This window comes from Henckelia pumila, chromosome 1, assembly GCF_033568475.1.
Source record: "Henckelia pumila isolate YLH828 chromosome 1, ASM3356847v2, whole genome shotgun sequence".
Classification (NCBI taxonomy): Eukaryota; Viridiplantae; Streptophyta; class Magnoliopsida; order Lamiales; family Gesneriaceae; genus Henckelia; species Henckelia pumila.
Genome location: NC_133120.1, coordinates 179896088 through 179920537, shown reverse-complemented (window position 1 = coordinate 179920537; position 24450 = coordinate 179896088). Strand labels below are relative to the sequence as shown.

Genomic DNA, 24450 nt, shown 5'->3' with positions numbered 1-24450 from the left:
ATCGGCAGAATACAACCGACGCTATCACAAGTGTATAAATACTATTATACAACCAAATGGAAGGTTCAGGGTAAATAAATCCCTACCCTCTACAACCTCGCACTCCCCAAGCTCAATCCTGCTGAGAGCCGCCTGGACCGTCCAACTTCAAACCTGCCCCGCCACAAGGTACACAATACCCAAACACAGGGGCGTGAGCTAGAACGCTCAATACGAAGCAATGATATAAATACAAATATGCGCACACAGATGATTTAAAACTCAAGTGAAAACACTTGCTCATGGCGCCGGGAATATACAGTACCGGCTAGTGAGCTACTCTGCGGGGTACTCGTATATTTCATATCAGGGCTGAGCCAACCCCATCCTGACCAAAATCCAAAACAGGATACAAGTCTCATATGGAAACTGTCATACCTGACTCGAGTCCAAAATAAGATCATTGTTCCCTATGGAGACTGTCAATGACTCACATCTCTTCGGATGCAGTCACACGTAAAATCATGTATGTGCTAAGACGGTAAAACATGCTAAAACATGATAAAACATATAGCACATACTCATGCAACATATATGCAAATATATCATGCTGGCTATCTCGGTCAGTACTTACGTACCTCTAACACTGCTGGTCAAACCTAGCTCCACTGACCTAGACTCCAAGCCTACTAGTCCAGTCTACTGGCTACTACAATGCAAATATCCATGCATCAACAATTAAGCTCTAAAAGCCTTAATTATGCTGTTGCATACTCCTAAATATGTTTAGGATGCCAAAGCTATACCTGCGTCCGTCGTTAGCCCTTTGCTGTCGATAGCCTCAAAACTAGGCCGTAGCTCCGCGACGACGTCTAGATCACTAAGCCACTTCCGGATTCCCCGTAGGACGCCTAGATCTCCCTAGATCTGAGTTAGAAGGCTTAGAAATTGAGAGAGAAGAGAGGATATGAGCGAGTCACAAATGAGCCTCGGCTCCTCTATTTATAGACAACGTTCGGGCCGTCCGAACTTGGCTTCGGGCCCTTCGAACTGGTTTGGATCCTCTGATAATAACTTCGGATCGTCCGAACACGATCGGACCATCCGATCTTTACTTCGGGTCCTCCGAAGTCCTATCAGTGATGTCATCCATGATGTCACCTTGCTGACGTAATTGATGACGTAAGGCTAAACCCTGTTCGGGTCCTCCGATCCCACCGACGGAGCCTCCGATCCTCTTCGGATCCTCCGAACTCCAGTTCGGAGCGTCCAAACTTGCTGAACCAATTCAACTAATTCGAGTGTTCTAAATCCATTTCTGAAGTCCGTTATCCCAACAGAAACTTAATCATGTTTTACTTAATCTATACATGATCACATGATTAATTACTCATTAATCACTAATTAGAAATGCGGTTTACTACATTCTCCCCCACTTAAGAAATTTCGTCCTCGAAAGTTAAGTCTTAGCGGAAAACATAAATAGCCAACCAAATGTTCTTTATTACAACTGAACAAGTATAACTCGATACAAAGAAGTACAAAATCACAAAATAACTCGGGGTGCTCGGCTAACATCCGGCTCTCCAACTCCCAAGTAGCTTTCTCTGTCACTCTGCGTTGCCACTGTACCATAACCGATGACATGCTCTTGTTACGAAGTACCTTGTCCTTTCTGTCAAGAATCCGTAGGGGTTTATCCACATACGATAGATCCCGATCTACCTTTACCTCGGTCGGATGCAAAATATGCGACTCGTCCGCTACATACTGCCTCAACAAAGACACGTGGAACACATCGTGGATCTCCGAAAGATCGGGTGGCAAGGCCAGATGATAAGCCACATCCCCAACCTTCTCGAGAATCTCGAAAGGACCAATAAATCTTGGTGTCAGCTTACCCTTGTGACCAAACCTCATCACCTTCCGGAATGGTGACACACGCAAGAAAACATACTCTCCTACCTCAAAATGAAGTGGCCTACGGTGGGTGTTCGCGTAGCTAGCCTATCGATCCTGGGCTGCCTTAACCCTGCGTCGGATCAACTCTACTGCATCAATCATCTGCTGAATCATCTGAGGACCCTCAACCTGACGCTTGCCAACCTCGTCCCAAAACAAAGGTGTACGACAATGGCGTCCATAAAGAGCCTCAAATGGTGCCATGCCAATGCTACGATGAAAACTATTGTTGTAGGCGGACTCCACCAAGGGTAAATGATCATGCCACGCTGGACCAAGATCCATCACCGTCGCGCGAAGCATATCCTCTAGAGTGCGAATAGTACGCTCCGACTGTCCGTCCGTCTCCGGATGATAAGCCGTACTCAAGCTCAAAGTAGTACCAAGGGCTCACTGGAAACTACCCCAAAATCTTGAGGTGAACCTCGGATCTCTATCGCTGACAATGCTTAACGGAATCCCATGCAATCGAACAATCTCTTGCACATACAATTGCGCCATCCTTTCAAAGGTGTAATCGCGGTTATAGGGAATAAAATGCGCTAACTTCGACAACCGATCCACGACAACCCAAATAGCATCACAATTCCTGGAAGACATAGGCAAGTGGGTGACAAAGTCCATCGTCACATGCTCCCACTTCCATTCAGGAATCTCTAAGCTGTGAAATAACCCTCCGGGTCGTCTAAACTCTACCTTGACTTGTTGACACACAAGGCATCGGGACACAAACTGATAGACACTGCGCTTCATCCCTTTCCATCAAAATCGAGTGCGAAGATCCTTTTACATCTTCATGCTGCCTGGATGTACAGAGAATCGACTGCGGTGAGCTTGCGATAAGATCTCATCCCTCAAAGTAGAATCCTCGGGTACCACAACTCGACCAGAAAGACACAACAGACCGTCTCCTTGCAGATGAAAACCAGAAGTATTATCACCCTCAGCCAGCCGGGCCAACTTCTGAGTCTTCAGATCAGAATTTTGAGCTTCTCGGATTCGTCTGTATAGCGCTGGCTCTGCAAGCACAGAAGAGACACGAATCCCTTGTTGTTCTTTCTTATGACGGAACGTGAATCCCAAAGAACAACACTTCTCCACTGCCTTCGAAACCGAACTGGTACGAAAGGAACTCACATAAACTTTGCGACTAAGCGCATCAGCAACGGGATTTGAAGAACCTGGATGGTACTTGATCTCACAATCGTAATCCTTCAACAGATCCATCCAACAACGCTGCCGCATGTTCAACTCAGCCTGAGTAAATAGATACTTAAAACTCTTATGATCGGTGAAGATCTCGAATCGTTCTCCGTACAAATAGTGACGCCATATCTTAAGAGTAAAGACAATGGCTGCAAGCTTTAAATCATGTACGAGACAGTTCTCCTCATGAGTCTTCAGCTGTCTGGAGGCATAAGCGATCACGTGGCCATTATGAGTCAACATGCACCCCAAACCCTGGAGAGAAGCATCAGTGAAGTCTACAAAACCACCTGATCCAGACGGTAAGGCAAGAACTGGAGCTGTCGTCAGACGAAGTCTCAACTCACGAAAAATGTCTTCACAAGCATCAGACCAAACGAAAGAAACGTCTTTCTTCGTCAACTGAGTCAAAGGCTTAGCTATCTGAGAGAAATTCTCCACAAAACGACGATAGTATCCTTCTAAACCAAGGAAACTACGAATCTCAAAAGCTGTAGCCGGTCGTGACCAATTCAAAATAGCCTCTGTCTTGCTATGATCAACAGATACGCCATCCTGAGAAATGACATGACCAAGGAACACAACTCGGTCAATCCAGAAGTCACACTTACTCAGCTTCGCGTACAACTGTCTTTCCCTCAAGACCTGCAGTACCGTATAGAGATGGTAGGCATGCTCATCCATGCTGCGAGAATACACCAAAATTTCATCGATGAACACCACCACGAACTTATCTAGAAAGTCACGGAAAACTCTGTTCATCAGATCCATAAAAACAGCTGGAGCATTCTCAAACCAAACGGCATCACCAAAAACTCATAGTGTCCATACCGCGTACGAAATGCTGTCTTAGGAACAACCTCCTGTCGAACTCGCAACTGATTATACCCAGACCGAAGATCAATCTTCGAATAGACAGAAGTACCCTGCAACTGATCAAAGAGATCATCTATCCGCGGAAGAGGATACTTATTCTTCACTGTCGCTTGATTCAATTGGTGGTAATCGATACACAACCGCATTGAACCATCCTTCTTCTTGACAAACAGTACTGAGGCTCCCCATGGAAAAACACTAGGTCGAATATAACCCTTATCAAGAAGATCTTGCAATTGCTTCTGCAGCTCTTTCATTTCTGACGGTGCCAATCGGTAAGGAGTTCTGGAAATCGGTGCAGTCCCAGACACTAACTCAATGCCAAACTCAATCTCCCTTACTGGTGGAAAACCTGGAATCTCCTCCGGAAAAAAATCTGGAAAGTCACGAACCACGGGTATCTCTCGGATATCTGGCTCTCCTAAGGATGCATCAATGGCGTAGATAAGGTAGCCTTCCCCGCCAGACTCTGAAGCACGTCGTGCCTTCAGAGCTGAAACCACTGGCATCGGGGGTCGCGCTCCCTCACCATAGAAATACCATGACTCGTCATCCTCTGGATGAAACTGGACAAACCTCTGATAGCAATCCACTATTGCTCGGTAGGTAGTTAATAGATCTATCCCAATGATGCAATCGAAATCCTCCATCGCTAGAATCATCAGGTTAGCACTAAGCTGATATCCCTCAAAATCCAAAACACAACCCACAACTAAACGCTTGGCTAAAATCTCGCTACCCATAGGAGTAGAAACCACTAGCAACACGTCTAAAGGAATAAACGGCAATCTATACTTCTTAGCAAAACGTGCTGAGAAAAAGAATGCGATGCACCGGTATCAATTAAAATATATGCAGGAAAACCACATAAACTACAGATACCTGCAATCATCCGATCGCTGTCAGCCTCTGCCTGCTCCTGGTTAAGCGCAAAGACCTGACCCTGGGTACGTGGCCTCAACGAAGAATGACCCCGAGAAGGAGTCTGAGTAGGCTACCTCTGAGACTGCTGCGGATGCTGGCGCTGCTGCGAATACTGCTGCTGAAAAGGTGGCTGCTGGTACTGAGGTGGCTGAACAGATGCCTGAGAACCTCCGGAACCACTCGCTGCCCCAATCAGCATAGGACAATATCTCTTCATGTGACCCTCCAGGCCACACTGGAAACATGCAGTGGTCAATCGACCACACTGCCCTGGCGGATGTCTGCGTCAGCACTGAGTACACCGGTTCGGTCTCTGTCCACCAAAACGATGCACTCCACTAGATCCAGAGGAAGAAGAAGAAGTACCTCCTGGCTTCTTGAAGGACAGTCCTCTCGGACCCAAAGGACTAGAGCTCGCTGGCCTGGAAGAAGAAGAGTAAAGTCCCCTGTTCCTCCGAATACTGTCCTCGGCCTGGCGACAACGGTCCACCAAATCCTCGTAAGTCCCATCGCCACCCACAACAACCATACGATGAATGTCAGGGTTCAAACCCTGAAGAAAATGATCAAACTTTGCCATAGAACTACAACAATATGAGGAAAAAAGGGTAGCAGATCAAAGAACTTTTGCTGGTACTCCTCGATCGTCATCGTCCCCTGTCAAAAATAAAATCTCTGATAAGCAGTACGGAACTCAACCCAAGTAGCTGCACCTCTAGCTGCTATGAACGGTGCGGAAGTAGATCTCCACCACTTCCTCGCTCTGCCCTCAAGCATAAAGGCAAGGATCTCCATCCTATCCTCAGCCATGCAACGGAACTCCTGGAAGCACTGCTCCATCCTCTCCATCCAATCCTCCGCCTCTTCAGCTGTCTCACCACCCATCAAAGGCTTCAGGCTAACTTCCTTAAATCTACGCATGCTGACTCGCCTGCGCTCCTCGAGCTGTCCCCGACGTCTACTATCATCTGGATCGCCCCAACGACCACCGTCTATGCTACCGTGACTCTCGTCGTAATCTGCCATCTGTTACATAAGAACAGATAATTACTTAATCCGCTTTAAAAAATTCCCAGTGCAATGCGTCGCTCTGATACCAAAAATGTAGTGACCCAACCCGGATCCACTACCTAATCAGAGTTATAGTAAAAGCGCAAGCAATAAAAGCTTAAAGCGTAAAGTGCGGATAATTAAAATACAACAAATCCAATCGGTAGAATACAACCGATGCTATCACAAGTGTATAAATACTATTATACAACCAAATCGAAGGTTCAGGATAAATAAATCCCTACCCTCTACAACCTCGCACTCCCCAAGCTCAATCCTGCTGAGAGCCACATGGACCGTCCAGCTTCAAACCTGCCCCGCCATAAGGTACACAATACCCAAACACAGGGGCGTGAGCTAGAACGCTCAATACGAAGCAATGATATAAATACAAATATGCGCACACAAATGATTTAAAACTCAAGTGAAAACACTTGCTCATGGCGCCGGGAATATACAGTACCGGCTAGAGAGATACTCTGCGGGGTACTCGTATATTTCATATCAGGGCTGAACCAACCCCATCCTGACCCGAATCCAAAACATGATACAAGCCTTATATGGAAACTGTCATACCTGACTCGAGTCCAAAATAAGATCATTGTTCCCTATGGAGACTATCAATGACTCACATCTCTCCGGATGCAGTCACACGTAAAATCATGTATGTGTTAAGACGGTAAAACATGCTAAAACATGATAAAACATATAGCACATACTCATGCAACATATAAGCAAATATATCATGCCGGCTATCTTGGTCAGTACTTACGTACCTCTAACACTGCTGGTCAAACCTAGCTCCACTGACCTAGACTCCAAGCCTACTAGTCCAGTCTACTGGCTACTACAATGCAAATATCCATGCATCAACAATTAAGCTCTAAAAGCCTTAATTAAGTTGTTGCATACTCCTAAATACTTTTAGGATGCCAAGGCTATACATGCGTCCGTCGTTAGCCCTTTGCTGTCGATAGCCTCAAAACTAGGCCGTAGCTCCGCGACGACGTCTAGATCACTAAGCCACTTCCGGATTCCCCGTAGGACGCCTAGATCTCCCTAGATATGAGTTAGAAGGCTTAGAAATTGAGAAAGAAGAGAGGATATGAGCGAGTCACAAATGAGCCTCGGCTCCCCTATTTATAGACGACGTTCGGGCCGTTCGAACTTGGCTTCAGGCCCTCCGAACTGGTTCGGATCCTCCGATCATAACTTCGGATCGTCCGAACATGATCAGACCATCCGATCTTTACTTCGGGTCCTCCGAAGTCCCATCAGTGATGTCATTCATGACGTCACCTTGCTGACGTAATTGATGACGTAAGCCTAAACCCTGTTCGGGTCCTCCGATCCCACCGACGGAGCCTCCGATCCTCTTCGGATCCTCCGAAATCCAGTTCGGAGCGTCCGAACTTGCTGAACCAATTCAAATAATTTTAGTGTTCTGAATCCATTTCTGAAGTCCGTTATCCCAACAGAAACTTACTTAATCATGTTTTACTTAATCTAGACATGATCACGTGATTAATTACTCATTAATCACTAATTAGAAATGCGGGTTACTACAGAGAGGTAGTAGTGGGACTCGGTTTAGAAGTCCAATCAGCATGTTTATCTAGTTTAATATTGATGCATGTTAGAACTCGAACTTGTTATGTTGTTATTTGAATTTGTTTTGTATTCGGATTGTAATCTAGAATCGAAGCATGTTGTTGTTGTATCGATTTAGATTCTTGTTGATTTTAGGCTTTATGAAAGCTTGTTTGTTTTTGTGTATTCTCTACACCCTATTTTAGTGCATGTAATTGAATGCACGGCAGTAGAAAGCGCGGGATCTTTTTTTTGTTAGCCTGAGCATTTTGCCAAGGCCTTCCGCATGCGAGCGAGGTGGTGCCTCGCGCGCGTGCGAGGAGTTTTCAGAGGCCTCGGTTTTGTTGGCCCGCGCGCGCGGGCACGATCCCTCAGTTGGGCTCAGGCTGTGAAGCTCCCACGCGCGCAAGATGGCTATTTCGCGCGGGCGCGAGGCATTCCTTTTAAAAAAAAAAACTTTTGACTTGCTTTTAATCTTGGGTTCTGGTTTGATTATTTTTTGTTTAATCCGATATTAGTTGTTTAGAACCGAGGTCTCAAATTAAGTGGTATCAGAGCGTTAAGATTCTTGGTTGAACTAGAGTGGGCGGGGTAGTTCGAGTCCGCATGTATTGGCTCCTCGCATGTGTTTGAATTATTTAATTTTTTATTTAATTCCATGCGAGCATGCTTTATTATTTGAGAATTAATTGAATTATAAAGCATGAACTACTTGAGATATAACTGTTTTTGTTATCGACGGGTATCCGACATTCCAAGCGGTTGTAAGGGCACTGAAATCATAGCGATCAAGTATCTTGTGTCCTAACCTTTTATTATCAGATGGGTTCTCGTCGAGTGATTAACAAAAACCCACCGCCAGTTATTCCTACAACTGAGCAAGCTAGTACTGAAGTTGATCAGTTGGATGCTACAGCTACTCCTATGGAAACCATGCTGAAGAGGTTTCAGCCGTTTAATCCGCCATTGTTGATGGGTACTGAGAATCCAGTTGACTTTGAGAGTTGGTTGAATGACATTGATCAGTTGTTCGATTCCATTGATTATACAGATGATCGCCGAACCAATTTAGTCATTCATCAGCTTCGTGGTGTGGCCAAGAACTGGTGGATCACGACCAAGAGATCCATGGAGAACAGAGGTACAGTTGTCAATTGGTCTCTTTTCAAAACTGAGTTTTATAAGCGGTTTTTCCATGTTTCGTACCGAAAGGACAAGGGAGCAGAGTTTGCAAATCTGAGGCAAGGGAATCTGAACATTGAGGAGTACGTAGCCAAGTTTGATAGTCTGTTGAGTTTTGCACCGCACATTGCCGACAGTGAAGAAGCCAAAGCCGATCAGTTCATCAACGGCTTGAATCCCAACATCTTCACGTTGGTGAACAATGCTAGGCCAGATAACTTTGCGGATGCCATGAATCACGCAAAGAGAGCTGAAGCAGGCTTGTGGAGGCAGAGAGGTAATCAGATGATGTCTCAGCAGCAGAGGCAGTCTCAGAACCGACCATCTCAGCATTAGAATCAGCCACTTCAGTATCAAAACCAACAGCAAAGGTACGAAGGTAAAAACAGTGGGGAAACAGAAGGGATCAGTACAAAGCAAGAGGGAAATAGTTCAAGAGGCAGGGGAACAGTTCTTCTAGTTCCAGTGGTTCCAAGTATTTTGGTTCAGGACAGAGTTGTGGATCATCATCCTTGTATTGCAGCAAGTGTGGAGGTAGACACTCACCAGATCAGTGTGTAGGAGTCTTTGGTAACTGCAACACCTGTCAGCAACCGGGACACTTTTCCAAGGTGTGCCCTCAACGTAGTAGAGATCGAGCTTAGAGCGGGAGTTCATCTAGACCTACAGCTGAGCCTGAGAGACAGTCTTCTGCAGTTCACTCCTTCCAGCCTCAGCAGCAAAACAGACAGGGAGGTAACCCTAGTGCGAACCAGCCTCCGAGACAACAGGCACGAGTCTTTGCTCTGACAGAGGATCAGACTCAGGCTCAGGCAGCACCTGACGATGTTATAGCAAGTAACTATTCGATTTTCGGTTATTCTGCTCATGTTTTGATAGATACATGTGCTTCCCATTCCTTTATCTCTGAGAAATTTGTGTTATTGCATGCTTTGCCTTTTGAGTTGTTGCCTACTGTAGTAGCTGTTACTTCACCTTTGGGTGGAGGAATTGTTTCTGCCCGATTAGTCAGGAACTGTGAACTCTGTTTTTAGGGAAATTTGTTAGAATTCGACTGTATTGTACTATGGTTGTCAGATTTTGACTGTATTGTTGGTATAGATGCTTTAACCCAGTACAAGGCAACAGTCTATTGTTTTTTAAAAGTTGTCAGGTTCAGACCTGAAATGGCAGACGAATGGAAATTCTTTGGTAAGAGTTCTCGATCTAGAATTCCTTTGATTTCAGTGTTATCTATGACTCGTTTGTTACAGAGAGGTGCAAAGGGATTTTTTGTCTATGCAGTTGATGCACTGAAATCTAGCCCTGAATTGGTTGATATACCAGTGGTTAGAGATTTTGCTGATGTGTTTCCGGAAGATGTTCCTGGATTACCGCCTATTCGAGAGATCGAATTCAGCATCGATTTGGTTTCAGGTACCCAACCTATTTCCAAAGATCCTTATCGCATGACACCTATTGAATTGAGAGAGTTGAAGAAGCGGCTTGAGGATTTGATTGCCAAGGGATACATCAGACCTAGTGTATCGCCTTGGGGTGCTCCTGTTCTGTTTGTTCGGAATAAGGATGGTTCTATGCGGCTCTGTATCCACTATCGTCAACTGAATCAGGCTACAGTCAAGAACATGTATCCTTTACCCCGAATAGATGACCTTTTTGATCAGCTGCAGGGTTCTTCTGTCTATTCGAAGATTAATCTGAGGTCAGGTTATCACCAGCTAAGAGTGCAAGAGGAAGATGTTCCTAAGACCGCATTCAGAACAAGGTATGGTCATTTCGAGTTTATAGTCATGCCGTTCGGTTTGACTAACGCTCCAGCGGTTTTTATGGGTTTTATGAACCGTTTCTTTCAGCATTATTTAGATGAGTTTGTTATTATCTTCATCGATGATATTCTTATCTATTCGAAGAACCATACTGACCATGCAGAGCACTTGAGGATCGTCTTGCAAATTTTGCGAGTTGAGCAGTTGTTTGCCAAACTGTCTAAATGTGAATTCTGGTTGGATCGAGTCATCTTTCTCGGTCATATTATTTCTGGAGATAGGATTTCTGTCGATCCCAGAAAGATTGAAGCGGTTATGAATTGGCCAAGACCGACATGAGTACCTGAGATCCGAAGCTTTATGGGTTTAGCTGGTTATTATCGCCGATTCATCGAGGGTTTCTTGTCTATTGCCAAGCCGATTACCCAGCTGACACAGAAAAATGCACCTTTTATCTGGCGTGCAGATTGCGAGGCTAGCTTTGTTGATCTGAATAGGAGACTGACCAGTGCTCCGATTCTGTCTATCCCAAAAGGTACTTGAGGTTTTACCGTGTATTGAGATGCTTCTAACCGTGGCTTGGTATGTTTTCTTATGCAGCATAAGAATGTGATAGTGTATGAATCGAGGTAGCTGAAGCTGCACGAGACTCGTTATCCGGTTCATGATCTTGAACTAGATGCAATTGTTTTTGCTCTGAAGATCTGACGTCACTATCTTTACGGTGAGTCATTTGATCTTTTCTGATCATAAGAGTCTTAAGTACTTGTTTTCACTGGCAGAACTGAATATGAGACAGAGAAGATGATTAGATCTATTGAAGGATTTTGACTGTGAAATCAAGTATTATCCAGAAAGTCGAATGCAGTTGCAGATGCCTTGAGCCGAAAGCTTTGTTCTTTATCTCTTTCTACTATTGGTGTTTCTCAGTTGATCGATGATTGTTGCACTTCTGGTTTAGAGTTTGAAAAAGATAGGAGGACTATCAGAGTGTTTGCTATTCAAGCCAAGCCGGAGTAGTTTATTGCGATCAAAGAAGCACAGAAGTCTGATCCGAGCATTCAGGTTTCAGTAAAGAAAGTTAGATCTGGGCATCAGTCTGAATTCCAGGCTAGAGATGACGTTTTGTTTGTGAATAACCGTATTGTTGTGCCTGATATTTCGGAGTTGAGACAACGTATTCTCCAAGAGGCTCATTGCAGTCGGTTCAGTATTCATCCTGGAGGTCATAAGATGTACAACGATCTGAAGAACCAGTTCTGGTGGAAGAAAATGAAGAGCGATGTTGCAAGGTTTGTATCGCGATGTTTGAACTGTCAGCAAGTGAAAGCAGAGCGGAAGCGACCTGGTGGTCTGTTGCACAGTCTATCTGTTCCTGAATGGAAATGGGATCACATTTCTATGGATTTTGTCACGAAGCTACCGCAATCTGTTCGAGGATGCAATGCTATTTGGGTAGTGATCGACCGATTGACGAAGTCTGCATGTTTTATTTCGTACAGGATGACGTATCGTCATGATCAGATGGCTGAGTTGTATGTTAGCAATGTTGTGAGATTGCATGGGGTGCCAAAGTCGATCGTTTCAGACTGAGACCCTAGATTTACTTCGCACTTCTGGCACAGTCTTCAAGAGGCACTTGGTACTTGATTGCACCTGAGTACAACTTATCATCCTCAGACCGACGGACAGTCAGAGTGGACTATCCAGACGTTAGAGGATATGTTGTGAGTTGTAGTGCTAGACTTTGGCACTAGTTGGCAAGACTCTTTGCCTCTCGTCGAGTTTTCTTACAACAATATCTTCCAAGCGAGTATCGATATGGCGCCTTTTGAGGCTTTGTACGGTAAGAAGTGCCGATCTCCTTTGTTTTGGGATGATTTGTCCGAGTCACTTGATTTGGGGCTGGATATGCTTCGAGATATGGCAGAACAAGTTAAGATCATTCAGACGAGAATGAAGTCAGCTCAGGATAGACAGGCAAAGTATGCTAATGTCAGACGCAGACCTCTGAGTTTCGATCAGGGAGACCGAGTCTTTATGAAGATTTCACCTTTTAGAGGCACCGTTAGATTTGGGAAGAGAGGAAAGTTATCTTCGAGATTCATCGGGCCGTATGAGATTCTCAAGAAGATAGGAGATCTTGCCTACAGACTTGCACTTCCTCTGTCTTTATCTGGTATTCACGACGTTTTTCACATCTCTATGCTGTGGAAGTATCATCCGGATCCTTCTCATATTTTTCAGCCTGACGAATCCGAGTTAGACGAGACTCTGAGCTATTTTGAGCGACCGATTCAGATCCTTGATCGAAAAGAGAAGCAACTCAGAACCAAGTTGATTCCGTTGGTGAAAGTGCAGTGGAGCCATCACGGGGTTGAGGAAGCGACTTGGGAGACAGAATCTGATATGAGACAACAATTTTCGGAGTTATTCGGATGACGTGAGTTCTTTTTACTGTCTTTAGTTTTTTTTTTCTATCTTGAGTTGTGATTCGTATTGATTTCGAGGACAAAATCTCTTCTTAGTGGGGGAGAATTGTAACGCCCCGTTTTTATCTTAAATGAGTTTATTTGAGTTAATCGGAGATTACAGAGTTCAAGAGCCGGCTTGATTTTGATCAGGGTCTATTTTGAAAATTTTGGAAATTTCAGGGACTAAAACGCAAATTTTGGATTTATTATATTATCTTGCTTGGGTTGACTATTCTCTCCATTCCTCCTTCCTCCCCCAACCGAGAACCTCCATTGAAAAGCCTTTAAATCTTTTCCAAGCTTTGGAAATTCAGTCCGAGCTCGATCCGGTCATTGGAATTTATTTCTGAAGGCAGATTAGGGATCACTGCAGGGAGAGCTCCGTTTTATCGTAAGTTTTTCTATGATCAGATACGTTCTATTTTTGGATGTTGTTAGAATCGTTTGAGATTCGAGTATGTTATTTTTGGCAGAGTTTTGATCGTTTATTATCTGTCGTTTTGAAATAGAGCGACGTTCGGAATTGTTTTTATTTTTGGAAGCCTTGTTAAAAAATTTGGAGTTTGAGATTGATGGGTTTGGTTTATTGTTGTTGTTTTGGGCATTGATATGAGTTGATATCGATATTGAAATGTTATCTGCGTTTTCGGTTTGTTTAGTTTATAGCCGTTATGCTGTCAGTTTGAGTTTCGAGATTTCGAACCGTTTTGAGTTGTTGAACTTTTGCTTGTAAGTTTGATCGTTGTTGTTGATCATCTCTTATATTCGTACAGATTCATTGGAGTTTGTGTTAGTAGCATTTGGTCGTCGAGAGTTGGACGAAGAGCGGTAAAGAGATTTCCTTGAGCCGTTGTTGTTGTTTAGGTTGTATAATTTTTGATACAATCTTTTTTTGTAGCTGTTTCAGAGTTGGAACTACTTTCCTTGGAAGGTAAAAGCAGCCATCGTTAGCGGGATAGAATACTCGGGACAGTTGGTTCTCGAGTTTCCCTTAAAATCACATTCTTGCATCAATACTTGTTCTAGCACATGGAACTTGTACTTTTCTTATTGATTGAGCTTTTGTTATGTGGCTTATGTTTTATGTTTTGTTATGCATTCATCTTGAGCCAACTTTGATTTCAGCGGGCAGAACATCCCTTTTCGTTTAGACTTTTTGGGGGCTATGTTGCGAGTGTCCTGGGTTGTAGAAGTTCACCTAGTGTCAGCATACTCCTCATATTCGCACCGAAGTCTAGGGGATTGGGATACGAGACACCACCTCGATTGGGAGAGTCGGTGAGTCATTACGTGGTCTCATCCTCAGGATCCCAAAAAGCCTAGCAGCAATCCCTCGTTTATCAGAATTGATATCCCGATTTAAAGACATGCATTTCATTACGTTGATATTGGTTACGTTGTTACATAGAAAGCATGTTTGTTGTTGTATTACTTGTTATGTTGCTTTTACTGGGATTATCATTCTCACCGGTTTATCCGGATGTTGCTTTATTTTGTATGTGTACTTGGCAATAGGTGGGGCAGGATCGAGTCAGCGAAGATGTGGTTAACAACAAGAGAGAGAGTTAGTAGTGGTACTTGGTTTAGAAGTCGAATCAGCATGTTTATCTAATTTAAGATTGATGCATGTTAGAACTTGAACTTGTTATGTTGTTATTCGAATTTGTTTTGTATTCGGATTGTAATCTAGAATCGAAGCATGTTGGTGTTGTATCGATTTAGATTCTTGTTGATCTTAGGCTTTATGAAAGCTTGTTTGTTTTTGTGTATTCTCTACACCCTGTTTTAGTGTATGTAATTGAATGCACGTCAGTAGCAAGCGTGGGATCTTTTTTTTGTTAGCCTGAGCATTCTGCCTAGGCCTTCCACGCACGAGCGAGGTGTTGCCTCGCGTGCGCGCGAGGTTTTTTCAGGGACCTCGTTTTTGTTGGCCCGCGCGGGCGAGCTTTGCACCTCGCGCGGGCGCGAGCCCTCGGTTGGGCTCGGGTTGAGAAGCCTGCGCGCGCGCGAGATGGCTATCTCGCGCGGGCGCGAGGTGTTCCTTTTAAAAAAAAAAACTTTTGACTTGCTTTTAATCTTGGGTTCTGGTTTGATTATTTGTTGTTTAATCCAAGATTAGTTGTTTAGAACCGAGGTCTCACACTAGTCAAGCTTTACCAACTCTAAGTCCGCGCCTATAATCCGCACTACACTGCGAAATGATACTAATATCATTATAGTGCTCTAAAAGCCTTAACTAAGCTATTGCATACTCTTAAATATTTTTAGGAAGCAAAAGCTATACCTTCGTCCGTTGTCAGCCCTTTGCTGTCGATTGCCTCAAAACTTGGCCACAGATCCGCTACGATGCCTGGACCACTATGCCACTTCCGGATTCCCAACGGGACGCCTAGAATGCCCTAGATCTAAGCTGGAAGGCTAAGGAATCGAGAGAAGAGAGGTGAAAGGTGTGCCTGGAAATGATCTCGGTACCTCTATTTATAGACATCAAACGGAACGTCCGTTCCTAAACGTTGCGTCCGTTCGTCCCACGATCGTTGCATCCATTCCCCTTCGTTGATTCCGATGTCCCATCAAGTGCGTAAGCAATGTTTTCTGAAAATTCCTCGCAAGCGTACGAATGTCAAGTTTTAATATATTGATAAAATCAGATATCGATCCCACAGGGAGTAAATTGAAAATATTCCGTTCTTGTAATTAAAATAGTCTAAAATTTATCTAGAAAATCAAACCTTCAGAAATTTTGCAGAAAAATAAGATAGCAATGAAGTTTTGATAAGCACGCACACAACTTTCAGAAAAATCAATCAGAGAAAGATGGTCTAGAGGTATAGATTTCACCTGGTTTCAACAACAGTCAATCCTAATTAATTTAGTTTCATGAATTCCAATCAATTAATAGTCAAGAACACTTAATTTTATTATTTCTCTCTCCCGAGCAACAAATAATTTTTATCAACTACAATTCAATTCCAATATCCCTATTAAGAATTTATCGCAGTGATCTATCACAAAACAATGTTCTTTTTAAAGGCTCTGTTAACATTATACACTCTCCCGAGCTGTATAAATAATTTACATTGTATTTTCTAATGTCCTATTCAAAATCCTCTTTCCCGAGCAATGATTTTAAATAAATAAAACAAATAATTTATTGATCAGATAATTGAAAAGACAATCAATTCTAGAAAAAAAAATTAATCTAGAAGAAATTCAATTCAATAAAATCATAAATTCATGAAAGTGTCTACACCAAGTTTCATCCGACCTCTAGACTATAAAAATTAGTTCATAATAAAATTCTGAATAAAAAAAATCATGTTAAAAAATCCAAACATATTCAGAATTAAATAAATAAAAGATAAAAGAAACAAATCCGTAGATGCGACGTCGTGTCCGGTCTATCGATCTTCGTCTTCGTTCTATAAGTTAAGCTCCAGAAATCTTCCAAAAGTTCACGATCCAATCCTCTAAAAATATTTCTCTCTGATGTATACGTAATTGTGTTATGGCGGCTCTCCTCTGATGGAATTAAATTACCTTTTATATCGTGTGAAAAAACACATCCAAAAAGCCCATAAAATACTTGCCTGAAATAATTAAAACATTCCAAACAGCAACGGGGCAGGCGCGCTTCAAGTTCGCTTCTCAAATCTTCAAGGCTCCCAGGCATAGCGCGATTGCGCTCCTTCAAGAAATCTTTAGAGCTAAGAGTAGCGCTAACAATAAAGCCCAATGTAGAAAAGCCCACTAGCCTTTATCGATTCTTCCTCCTGTTCTCTTCTTTTCTTTCTTTATTCTTTTTATTTTATTTTCTCCATTTTGTTCTTTTCTCTTCTCAAATTCTTATTTTCCTTCACTTTTCCACATAACTTCACTAAATTCCTACAACCACAAAAACAACAAAACACCCACATAAATCTGCTCGAAACAAATAATTAATAATTAAAATTATATATAAATTAAGTGTATAAAATACACTTATCAAATACCCCCAAACTTAGACTTTTGCTAGTCCCGAGCAAAAATATTCAAAACCAATAAATTCCAAATACTACTACTACCCAACAACCAACAAGAATAGCAAAAAAATATTATGGAGCAACGGCCACAGAAATAATTTCAAAGAATTTTCAAATCCAATCTCATCCAACCTACTAACACTTGAAAGTTTTAATCATAACCAAATAACCGCATAAACTCACAATCTCCGCAACTCAAGTTCAAAACACCCTTACTCAAGTTCAATTCAAACATTCATAGATCATGAGGACTTTCAAGGTAGCATAGGATCAAATATAGGACATTAATCAAAAAACACTCAAAATCAGGTAAATTCAAAGAATAATAGTGTGTGCGTGTTTAGATCAAAATTCATAATCATTAAAAGTATCAATCAACAGTCCATAGGCTAAATTCTCGCAACTCTTCTCCACTAGTATATTGGGCAACTGAGACTCGGTCAATAGAACTTAATTAGCTTATAATGTAAGGTCTGGCTTATGGCTACAAATGAAGGATAAGAATTCAAATTAAGGAGTAAATCATATTTATGCTCTAATTACGACTCCTTTCATTCACAATTTTACACTTATTTTTTCTTCACTTCCATGATTTTTCAAATTTTCACAACTTCTTTTTTCTCTTTTTCTTTCTTTCACAACTTTTTCAACCACATTTTTCAACTCTTTTATTTTTCTACTACCTTTTTTCATCATTTTCTATTCATCCACCACACCATTCCTTTTTTCACAAATAAAACTAGGAGCATATAACATTTTAGCATTCAAATTACCCTCTTAAAGGTAGGAAATAGTTTTTAGGCTATTCAGGTAATCAATGTAGGACCTTGAAATAATGATGAATGGGGGTTTAATCACACGTTTACACGCATGCCATTCAATTTTTAATAAGGCTCAAGCAAGGTACTAGGGATAAAATAAATAATTAGGTAGCTTGAAAGGATCAAACGAATTCAGAAAAATCGCCTAAATCATTCCTAATCACAGTATTGCCCGTATTTCACCTCGAAGAGTGTTTGAACTAGTTCTAGACAAGTTTCAATCCACAATTAAATCATACAAAAATCAATCAGTGTAGAAAAAAATAATCATCAGCAGTAAAAGATGATTTTCAAAAAAAATTTAAATCATGTACCTCAATGTACTAATAAACGTGTAGGCTCAAATAGACAACTAATGATAAATTATTTCTTCAATAAAATTCAGGCCCAAATTTCAAACAATGCCTCAATCATCTCTATTTCTGTATGTCTCAAAAATCAGATTCAAGTATTAATCACAGAGTATATAAGAAATTGTTCATTCACTTGGATACATTTTTTCAAAAATATTTGTCAGATAGGTAGAAAATCATGGATTTCAGTTATAGCACAAGAAATATTTTTCAGCCATGCATCCATTTATTTCTTGACTTCTTTTCAACTCAACTCACTACACATAAACTAAAAATTTTTATCTATAAAGCACAATAAAACTAACTTATCAACCAACTAACTAAATCAAACAATAAATCAAACACTTATTTACACCCCCAAACTTAATGTAATCATTGTTGATAGGAGTCATTTTTTTGCATTATTTTGCATGTTTTGTGTTTGTTTTGCATTCGTTTCGGTTACGTTGTGTTTGTTCCTTACCATTCTTGTTTTGTTTTTTTTTTATTATGTTTGTAGTCACTCCTCTGGTTTATTTATTTGTACTGCAGAAAATCACTAGGAAATGATGATTTATAGTGAGAAGGCGTTGCACGCATGCGGCCGTGAGGAAAGCAAGAGAAGGACTTTGTATTTCTGGAAAAAGACAAGGTGCTCGGGCGGCACTTTTCTACCGCCCGCGCGCACTCCTGTTTGAAGAAAAACCCTCAAGGCAGAGCTCAGGCGCTCAGGCGGCACTTTTCTACCGCCCGCGCGCACTCTTGTTTGAAGAAAAACCCTCGAGGCAGAGCTCACGCGCCCGGGCGGCTCTTTTCTACCGCTCGGGCGCCTGCACGTAATTTTGGGAAATATTTTTATTTCGGGTAATTGGTTTGACGAGGACTCTTGGGCCATATAAATAGGATGTTATTAAACATTTTTGAGGGTTGGACACATGCACAGAGACAGGAGGAGGCGGCTCTGAATATTGAAGATTTCTCATCTCCGTTGGGAGTTTTTCTCTTCATCTTTTCTGAATTTTTATGTTAAGCATTGTTTTTAGATTGAATTTTGCAATGACGTTCAGTAGCTAAACTTATATTTTGTTGGAATCAAGGGGATCCGAACCCCGAAACACTGTAGTGTGATTGAATCATCGGACGTATTGAGATTTGACTTATGTTTATAATTGATTTTATCATGGGTTTTTCTCTATGTTGATGGTTAGCTACCCTTAACATAGATTCGTAAATTGTGAATTGCTGTCGAGAGATAGGTTCATAATTAGGAAGAATGATAGAATCCATGGACTTAAAATATGCATAGAGATATGGTATTTAGTACATGTTGATAGCCATAGACCATCAGGTTGAAAGCTGTAGAATTCATAGAACGCAAAGCAATCGGTCGTGATAAATAATTAGAGAGATTTAATTGTTTCACTTATTTGATTAGTTTGGCATAACCTCGAGAGAGAGTGTCAATGTTACAGGGATTTCTGTCAAACTTATGCGCATTAATTAAGTTCCAATCGTCCAGTTCAATTAGGGGGAAGGTGAATCGAAATTCCAACAAAATACTTTCAAATTGTTATTTCTTTTAGTGGTGCAAATTGGTTTCGTGATTGTGAAATTTAGAATTATTTACATTGAGTTCTTAGTGTTAAATGTTAGATAGAATCCAAAATCAAATTTTTGATACTTTGTGTAGTTAAAAATCAAAGAAACAAATTATTATTGTTTGGTCCCTGAGGACGATACTCGTACTCAGTACATCTTATTATAACTTGAATCGTGCACTTGCGATTATTTCGACTGGAATTGAGAGATTTTTAGAGCAAATTTAAGTGTTAGTATTCTGTCGATCAAGTTTTTGGCGCCATTGTCGGGGACTATTGAGATTTTAATTTGTTTCATTTGGTTTTTCTCTATTACAATTTTAATCACTCTTTTCCATCTGTGAACTGCAGGATTCTCTTGCAGTGCATGCAACACTCATCTGAAGAACTAGTGCCTTTTGATCCAGAAATCGAGAGAACTTTTCACAGAAGAAGAAGAAGGCAACAACAAGAAGAAATGGAAGAAGAACAAGAACAAAAAAAACCAGTTTACAGATCCATGATGGATCTCGCCTTACCAAACATCGAAAGTTCTAGACCAAGCATAATCAGGCCAACTGTAGCGGCAAATCACTTTTAGATAAAACCTGCTATTCTTCAAATGATTCAGAACACACTTCAATTTGGCGGGACTGTCATTGATGAACCCTATGTGCACCTCACAAATGTTTTGGAAATTTGTGATACATTCAAGATACAGGGAGTTTCTGATGACGCTATTCGTTTGCGTTTATTCCCTTTTTCACTACGAGATAAGGAGAAAGCATGGCTGACAAATTTACCTGCAGGTTCCATCATGACTTGGGATGATCTGGCGAAATCTTTCCTCACCAAATACTTTCCACCATCTAAGTCAATGAAACTAAGAACTGACATCACAACTTTTTCCCAAGGAGAACAAGAAACATTTTATGAAGCATGGGAGCGCTACAAAGATCTACTAAGGAGATGTCCACACCACCAATTACCAGACGGTCTTGTGGTACAAACTTTTATTATGGTCTTTCTTACTCTAATCGTACCATGTTAGATGCAGCTGCAAGTGGAAATTTACTGCAAAAATCGTCAGAGGATGGTTATGAATTAATTGAGGAAATGGCATCTAGTAGCTATCACCCTTTATCTGAAAGGAGTGCAGCCCGGAAATCTAATGGGATTCATCAGGTTGATGCATTCACATCAGTGGCCACTCAACTTGAAGTCATGAACAAGAGAATTGAGGAACTGAGTATAGGAAACTCTGTGATGCGAGTTCAAGAAGTATGGTGTGAAAAATGTGGTGCAGAACATTTCACAAAAGACTGTCAAACATTTTCTCAACCAGAGGGAGTTATGGCAAGTCACATGGGGAATCAAAATCGCCCAAGGAATGACCCATTCTCGAACTCCTATAATCCAGGGTGGAGACAACATCCAAATTTCTCGTGGAGTGGACAGAAAATAAGCCATATGGGAATCAGAACTACGGCAGACAACCTCAAGAAGGGAAATCGAGTTTAGAGCAGATGATGTAGCAATTCATATCATCTACTGAAACCCGGATGCAGAATCAAGATGCTTCGATAAAGAATCTGGAGAATCAGATAGGGCAATTGGCCAAAACAATTTCCAGCAGAGATCAGGGTACCTTGCCGAGTGACACGGAGAAGAATCCGAAGGAGCAGGTAAAAGCAATTGAACTGAGGAGTGGGAAGACAGTAGAGCCTGCACCACAGGTCGAGAAAGAGCCAGAATTGGCTACATCAACAAGAATTGCAGGTAAGTCATCTATCCCAAAACTTTCACCCACTTCACAAGCAAAAATTGTTGTGCCACCACCTTTTCCTGCAGCCCTGAAGAAGGCAAAACTAGATTCTCAGTTAGGAAAATTCCTAGAAGTATTCAAGAAATTGAATATTAATATTCCCTTTGTCGATGAACTGATGCAAATGCCAAGTTATGCAAAGTTCTTGAAAGAGATCCTCTCCAACAAGAGGAAACTGGAGGAGCATGCAATGATTAGTCTGACTGAGAATTGCTCAGCACTGGTGCAAAATAAAATCCCATTAAAGCAAAAAGATCCATGGAGTTTCTCTATCCCTTGTGTGATTAATGATATTCAATTTCATAAAGCTTTATGTGATTTGGGTGCTAGTATAAATCTAATGCCTTACTCTGTGTTCAGGAAATTGAGCTTGGGAGAACCAAAGTCCACCAGAATGTCGTTACAACTGGCAGACAGGTCCATCAAATATCCACGGGGGATAATCAAGGACGTGCTTGTAAAAGTGGACAAATTCATTTTCCCCGTGGACTTCGTGGTGTTAGATATGGAAGAGGATTTGGACATGCCACTCATATTGGGTATGTTGGAAAACGGTATTCAGATCAATCAGAATTGATACCCGGTGCAGCGGAAGTTTTAAAATTTTATATGGAACGATTCCATATCATGGGTATCAAAACTTTACGATTAAATTGTGCGTGTAAAAATTAAATAACAATTAAATTTTTACCTTGAATCTCGAAACGAGATTATGGACACCAACATTTAACTCTGCTCTTGTTGTATATCCCAGGAACTGATGGACGAAAAATTCTTCAATCAGGTCCACGAACAGAATTCGAATCCCTCTGATAGATTGCACTAGAAAATCTATCAGAAGTTTCTACGAAGAGAATTAACGAATTTGATCCGTTAAACCAGACTGCAAATTCAAAATTCACAAACTGGATTTCAGAGAGAAAAACACAGAGAGGGGGGCGGCCACTCTAGGTCTCAAAAACCTAGTGTTCGAAAATTATGAGACTTGTGTCTAATTTCTGCACTGCAATAACTTATTTATAATGTGGGCTGCTAACATCTTAGGGCCCATTAGTCATAAGTTAAAGCCTGACAAGCAAATCCTGCATATTCAGAAATTAATATAAAATTCATCGTGACTCAGATTGATAAACCAATTTCACCAATGTGCACATAAACCATTTCTGCATCTTTTAAAGTCAAGATAAATTTTCTGAATCCGAATTCAGTGATTTCCAAAAATGCCCATCCCTATGTCATTTTAGGAAATCTTACTCTTCTACTCTGATATAAGAAGTCCTACTTCTTTGTTCATTAAATTTAACTCTTTAAAATTTAACTATCTCAACGGGAATTAGAAATCCATTACTTGTGTGACCCTCAATGGTTCAGGGATACAGCTAGCCATGAGCTCACAACTCCTTGTGACTCGAAACAACAATTTCCGACTTGCCCATCGAATCATGGTAAGAGCGCCTAGCAACATCGCCCCATGATTCCCTAGGTATCACTGATAGTGCCTGCAAGAACCAATAGATTTTGGTTAGCGTACAGTACGGTCCCTTCATCCATATATCCCGATCGAATCAACAACCATTGGTAAATCGAGAGTCGTTCGAGATTCGATAACTATGCAATGCATCTTGAAGATCAAATAGTGACATCGCATGTGCTACTAAGAAACCATTTCTTAAAACACATCATGTACTTTGGCCAGAGATTCGTCACACTAATATCTCCTCAGATTGCATAGGATATCCACACTAGCAAGTATGTGGTGAATCCTTGACAACAAAGCATCGACTCCTATATGTGTCATAACTGTACCCAATCCCGACACTTGATGACCCCAATAGAGTCAGTAAATGAGTCAAAGTACAGTACTAGCATATAGAGTCTCAATGATGTTTCAAGTAGTAAGGACTAATGGTGTACAACCAAAACCGCGGACTTTATCCACTCGATAAGTGATAAACACTTGGAAAGTCCGGATAGGGTAGTTCGATCATTCATCGTATGAATATCCATTTGCATGCTTTGAACATCTCTATGTTCCATACCAATGAAACGTGGTACTCGGCATCGCAAATGCTAGTCTCAATCTTGAGCGATCCTTATCCTTATTAACGGACGGCTCAATCGACTAGGAACTGTTTAGAATATACAGTGACTATAAGATGTGTTTCATGATAGCCATCCCCATGTGCCACCACATCTTACATACACTATAGTATATTCAAGGTCTTCATCTAAACATCTTATAGTATGTCACAACATAATAATATGATAAAAGATAAAGTAAATGCCATTATAAAAGTGTAAATTATATTAAACAAAAGATTGTTTATACATAGAGTCATAAAAGCCTTTAGCCACAAGTTGGCTCACCGGGCACCCACTCTTTCAATCTCCCACTTTCCCTAAAGCCAACTAGTCATACTACGTAGTCCCATTTCTTTGCGATGTTTGTCAAATAATGGTCCTGGCAAGGGCTTAGTAAGTGGATCAGCGATATTGTCTGCAAAGGCCACTCTCTCGACAGTGATGTCTCCTCTTTCCACGATCTCCCGGATGATGTGGTATTTCCTCAGTACGTGTTTGGATCTTTGATGAGACCTTGGTTCCTTTGCCTGAGCAACGGCACTCGTGTTGTCACAGTACACCGGAACTGGACCAACAGCTTCAGGAATAACGCCCAACTCTTGGACGAAATTCCTCATCCAAATGGCCTCTTTAGCAGCAGCTGATGCCGCAATGTATTCTGCCTCAGTGGTGGAATCCGATGTGGTTTCCTGCTTGGAACTCTTCCAAGAGACAGCACCGCCATTGAGCATGAACACAAATCCAAAGGTTGACTTCGAGTCATCCACGTCACTTTGGAAGCT

At 41.5% G+C, this 24450-nt stretch overlaps 1 non-coding gene across 1 annotated transcript; it reads right to left on the bottom strand.

The window, feature by feature from the left end:
- Window positions 1-20641: 20641 nt before the first annotated feature.
- Window positions 20642-20748, bottom strand: LOC140876769 (small nucleolar RNA R71). The gene has a single exon (XR_012149003.1). It is a non-coding gene; the product is annotated as a small nucleolar RNA R71 (small nucleolar RNA).
- Window positions 20749-24450: the final 3702 nt, after the last annotated feature.